Raw genomic sequence first — 6000 nt, 5'->3', positions numbered from 1 at the left:
ATTCAGTTAGCATCTATGAAAAGGGCATGTGATCTTGATCTTTTTCCAATTCTGGAATCAAGATTATACCAACCTTCCAAACGGAGTTGGGGTTGGTTGGAAAATCTTGGGTAAGAGAGGGTTTTTCTGTTGTGTGGAAGTTTAGTAAAAACTGACTCGTAAGACTGATTGGTCCTGGCGGGGTTTTGGGGGGTGGCCTTCGGTTGGCACTTCCCTTTCTCTGATGGCCACTGGTCCAGTGGAGTTTCCTGAACACACAGTAGCAACACGCACGGGGCCGTCACCAGCCTGTCCAGCCCCAGCCCGTCTGCGCACAAATGGGCTGGGGGAGCTCACGCTGTCTCCCTGCCTCTGTTTCCCCAACTTCACGTTGGAGAAAATCATGCTGAGCTCACGGGAACTGTTGAGATTACATAAATTCACATGTACGATGTACTTAGTGTCATCACTCTTGAGACAATTTCAATCCTTTTTATTTCTACTGAAAATGATCTGCTTCTCGCAGATTATCACGTGCATTAGAATGTTGTAAATATCGCGTCTATGATTACTTCTCTTTTTCTCTTTGCTGTTACTTGCATAATCTTTTTTTCCGTGGCCAGTATTGCCAGAGGTTTGTCTGCCTTATTAATTTTTTGGTTTTGCTGGTTTTTTCTCTCATTTTTATTTTCTAGTTTCTTGTCCTTATTTTTATTCTTCTTCCTTTTTGTTCCTTTGGCCTTGATCTGTTGCTCTTCTGTCAATCCCCCGTGTTGAATACTGAACTCAATTTTAACAATTTGTCTTGTTTTTGATACATGTATTTAGGCCTTAGCTGGGGGCTACCAAAATTGGTATGCTGTGTTTTTTAGGGCCTGTGCACTTTTAGGAATTTCTCAATTTTTCCTTATGATTTCTTCTTTCATGTAGGTTGCTTATAGTGTACTGTTTAGTCCCCAGATGTGGGAGATCTTTTCAAATTTATTTTGGATTTTATTGCATTATGATAGAAAAACTGTCGTGTATTAGGGACTTTGGGATTTACTGAGGTGTCCTCTGTGGCTTGGTACGTAGTCCGTTTTCCTTTAAGTTCCATGCGTGATGAAAGGGAATTTGCCTATTGGGTATAATATTCTGTATGAGCCCAAGTTAAATAACTGTGGCATTCCAATCTTCTAGATCGTTGCTCATTTTTCACCTGCTTGACCTGTCAGTTTCTGAGAGGAGTGCATTCCAACTATACCTTTTATTTCTCTCTGTGGTACTGTCATTTTATACACACACCACACGGATTCTTTAGGTTTTTCTCAAGTCATGTGGATGCATTTACCCACATGAGCGCTCCTATTATAAACACTATGAATGTGTCCGCTTTTGACATATAGGTGCTTATGTGCATACGTGTCTATGTGTCCTTGTGCTTTAGTCTACAAGGCATTCTGCATGAGTTTGTTAGACGTTAAAAAGCCTGGTGCTCGTGTGTAAAAATCAGGAGGGAGAGATGTGTGACCACGTGTACCTGCATAAATGTAACGTATGCACACAGGTCCGTACTCTGCACGTACGCAGATGGAGAAGGCTAACGTGCGTGCGGTAAAATGTTACCATCCGGGAACCCAGGTGAAGAAGGGTATCCAGGAATCCTTTGAACTATGTTTGCAACTCTTCTGTCACCCTGGAACTACTTCATTAGTACGATTTTTTTTTATTTTCAGTAGGCTCCAGGCCCAACCTGGGGCTTGAACTCACGACCCTGAGATCAAGAGTCGCACGCTCTAGCGACTGAGCCAGCCAGGAGCGCCCACTCTGAAACTACTCCAAAATAAAAAGTTAAAAGCTTAATGTGCTCAGAGCACTGGTGTGAATCAGGAATGGGGGAGCTTCCCTGGCCACAATTTAAGTCTCAAAAAGAATGGTTGGAATACTCAACGAGAAAACAAACCCTCCTGTGATACCATGTGAGGCAGTGATTGAAGCCACATCCCACTCTGAAAACTGGTGGCTGAAGAGAAGGGACCGGCGTGGAGTCCCCCTTCAGCCAGGCCTCACCTGGGGGCCACCAAGCAGCCCCGGCTGATGCCACGAGGCTCCCCGACAGCACAGTCCCAGAAATGGCATCGGGGGGATGGCAGAATCAAGGACCTCCCTCTCCCCTAAGCTCTCTGAGACTCCTGCTCATAGCCAGCATTAGCACATGGTATGTCGTGGAGGGGGCATGCCGACCTTCTGGTCAGAGGGAGCAATACCGTGACTATACGTGCTGTAATGAGGCAGAACTGGGCCGGAGACCCCAAACCCACGGGCAGTTTTAGCATCACTGACAGTGGGTTAAAAAGAATGAAGTATCTTCTGATGGGAGTTTGTACAAAGGACACGATATCACTTAAATGCGTTATAACTAAAAGATGTACATGTATCTATCAAACCTTTAGATAAAGCTTGCAGATCCAGCAAATGCTGGAGATGGGGAGCACGATCAGTGCACCCCCATGGAAGCAGCCACACGGTGCTAGAGGGGGCCCACATCCATGGGGACAGCGTGCCGGGTACCATGGGCCGGGGTCATAGGGGATTAGAAGTTTCTTAAGGACATGACAACCAGAAATTGGGCACCAGGAATGCAAGGTCCGGTTACACCAGTAAAAGACTTTGGGGACACTGGGGAAATCCCAAGGCCTAGCTATTAGGCCAGATGAGAATTTACAGATGTGGACAGCTGCAGATCGGTAAATGAAGCATGCAGGTTATAAAAGCACGTATGGTATGACCTCATTTGGGCAAAAACAAACAAAAAAACCCCAAACAAGCAAAAAAACCATCTAGATGTGCATATGTCCATATAAAAGCATCTGAAAGATACACAATAAGGTTATTAAGTGGTCATCTCTGAAGGGGGGAATACGGTATGTTTAGTTTCTCATCCTTGATTATACTTTCTAACATATATATATATATATATATATATAGGGAGAGAGAGAGAGAGAGAATATATATATTTTGCATTTTTAAAAATAGGGAGCAGATGGGAGGCGAGGAGGTGGAGAAAGTGAGTATAGACTGCTCTTGATTTCTGTTTCAAAAGGGGAGCGATTGGAGGGTGATGTTGGGTTATGAGCGGAGGCGGGGAACCGAACAGAGGGATGGAGAGAGGCCACACAGCATCGAGCTCCTGTGGGAGTGACGGTCCGGCAGGGCAGGGAGGCAGGCCGCGTGGGCCTTCCAGCACGTCCGGTGAGGGGCCACCTTTGAGGGGACGTGAGAATAAATACAGACAGGTGAGTATTGCTGATCCAATATATATTTCTTACAGCTTCTTGAGGGTAGCATGATGGTTATTCCTTGAAAACAAAGGAAGCTTCTCCGAAAAGGCAGGCCTACTCAAGGCAATAAACCTTTGAGGTTGTACGCGGCTCGAGCCAGGCTCTGTTGTGGACGGGCCACAGGAGAGCGGCTTGGGGTCGGGGCCGGACACAGAAACAGAGTAAGGCCACCGCGCGTTTCCACCCTGCTCCCCTACCCACTCCCTGACCTGCGGACATGGACAACAACTGGCCATGTCTTCTAAGTGGCCACAGGCTATCAAGAATGTAGATCTAGAAGGGGAAGCCGGCGCGCTCCCCACCTGCTCCTCCCAAGAGAAAACCAAAGCATGAACTCCGAGCACCAGTGTGTGGTGACAGACTCCTTTCTCTTCTTGAGATGTGACGAGGAAGTAGCTCAGAGGATGCTGCCAAAGTACTGTCAGGATTGCTGTGTGGCGTCCATCAGGATGCGTCTTCCTGACCTCCTTGGCAAGATAACACGCCGCACCGGCTGAACGACGTTGCTGTTGAGCGGAGGGGCCCCCGCCAAGGAGGGGACGACGCGCCGGCCACATGGGCCCCTCTCTGTGACTGCCGGGGTCTGCCCTGAGCCTCTGTCCTGCCACTCAAGACTGTTGATCACCACTTGCATGAATCTTCAGAAGGCACGTGTGTGCTCCTAAAACTGACAGATATCACAAGCTGGCAGACGGGACGCCCGTGAAGGCTGACAGAGTCAGGATTAAGTGCCACGGCACAGAATCCAGGGGCTCCGATGGACTGCAGGCGTCGGGGGTGACGTGGCTGGGAAAGCTCAGGCCCTCGCGATGGTGTTAATTGGCTGGGGAGTTCTTGCTTGCTGGGCACGCTGCTCAGGCTGTATCTGGAATATTCGTTCACTTCCGGGCCTGCATTTATAGGGTGCACCAAGATGGTGAGGCTCTGGGGGCTTTGTCAGGTGGGAGAGGGTTGGAGGAACTTTGAGTTGAAGGTAGAGAAAGGAAGACTTACAGCTTACCTTTTCAACCAAAAGAGGAAAGCTTGTCTCACAAGATGGATCAGACTCCCTCTATTTCACCCGAGGGAAAGGCCTAGGGCCCCAGGCATGGGAGTTGTGGGAACGGGTTTCTGTTCTGTGAAAGGAAGAACTTCCTGATGGTCAAAACTACACAGAACTCTGCGGGGAGGGCCTTTCCTTCATTAAAGCCATCTGAGCAGAGGCTGGGCGGCCTCCTCAGGTGCATTCCCGCCCTGAACGAGGGTCTCTCCATCCATTGTCAGGCTTTATGAAAGCAAAGTGAGTAAATGCAATTAAGGTGAAAGCATGCTTATAGAAATTCTAAGAAAGTCAGGGAAGTTTTGGGAGACGGGCAGAAAATATTACTGGGGAACCGACAATTTAAAATAGGGATTTCGGGGGCAAGTTCAGAGTTTATTTCAAAGCGCAGCATGAACTACTTCTTGAAAAATGAAGAGATGGATTTAATTTTGTCTGTGTCTCCATGAAGTCTGTATTATAAGCTCCTTTCAGTCTTGCACTTAAATTCCACATGGAAGGAATAACAGAAATGATCCCTTTCACTGGACCTGAACCCCTCTGTTTTTCTTTTTGAGACTACTGACTAGTGCTGGGGCTTGGAGTGAAGATGTCCCTAACATCCGCGTGCAAGTGTCCCAGCTGGTGAGAGCAGAAGAGGCTTCTTCTGCAGGCTCGGCCTCCCTCTGCACACACGAAGCATCTAGAAGCTGCTTCTAGAATGGGGCTCTTCACACGGTATCCACCAGGGGCCAGGACTCCTCGAAAAGTGTGGCAGAATTTTGTGTTCATGGCATTTTTCTTTGGGGAGGGGCACTGTTTGCCTCAGACCCCTCCAATGGGGCTTATGACTAAAGAAGAGTGAGTCGTGCACCTGCAGGAACACAAGGCAGTGTGAGGACGCAAGCCCGCGCTCCGTCCGTCCTCCGCCTCGGTGTGGTGCGGGCCTCGGGCTGTGTTTGAGAACTCACTCCGAACTTCCCTTCCAACTTTAAAGCACCAGCAGAGACAGGGGGGTAGCAAACACCCGTGCTCACAAAGATCCCAGGCCCCCAAAGCCTGACTCTTTCAAACCGTGAAGGAGTGTGTGGCCCAGGGCCTTGAGAACGCAGTAACGCAAGTTCCCCATGGCCGTGACAGGCACATCCTTCCTAAATCCTGGTCACAGATGGTCTCAACGAGACATGACTGACCACTCTCAGTTTGTTACCAGTTTTCCTGATCTAAAAACAGAATACCGAATAACTGCCTTATTGCCAAAGGGAACCTTATGCCTAAATTCATACCATAGGAGTGTCAGGACAATATTAGGTTATTTTGAAAGATTACCCTTCCCCCCACCAAAAAGCCCCCACCCCACTGCACTCACCTTTTCAGTCAATAAATAAAAAGCATTTTAGTACTGTCTGCTTTGAATGTCTGAAGGGGGTAAGATAGAGAAATGGGACCCAGACCTGTATCCAGAGGAAGGTTTTCCTTCTCTAGAGAACTTTACAAATCAGACTGATATTCATCTGTCTGGAATGATTCTAGCCCTTTGAAGCAGAGAAGAGAAAGTGAGCCAATGAGGGCCCTTCCAGTCCTGTGGTTTTACATAGTGAACATCTTTCTTAAGTCGGCTCCACACCCAGTGTGGAGCCTAACGTGGGGCCTGCACTGAGATCAAGCCTGAGCTGAGATCGA

Source organism: Halichoerus grypus, chromosome 2 (assembly GCF_964656455.1).
Source record: "Halichoerus grypus chromosome 2, mHalGry1.hap1.1, whole genome shotgun sequence".
Taxonomy (NCBI): domain Eukaryota; kingdom Metazoa; phylum Chordata; class Mammalia; order Carnivora; family Phocidae; genus Halichoerus; species Halichoerus grypus.
This window is presented reverse-complemented; position numbering follows the sequence as displayed.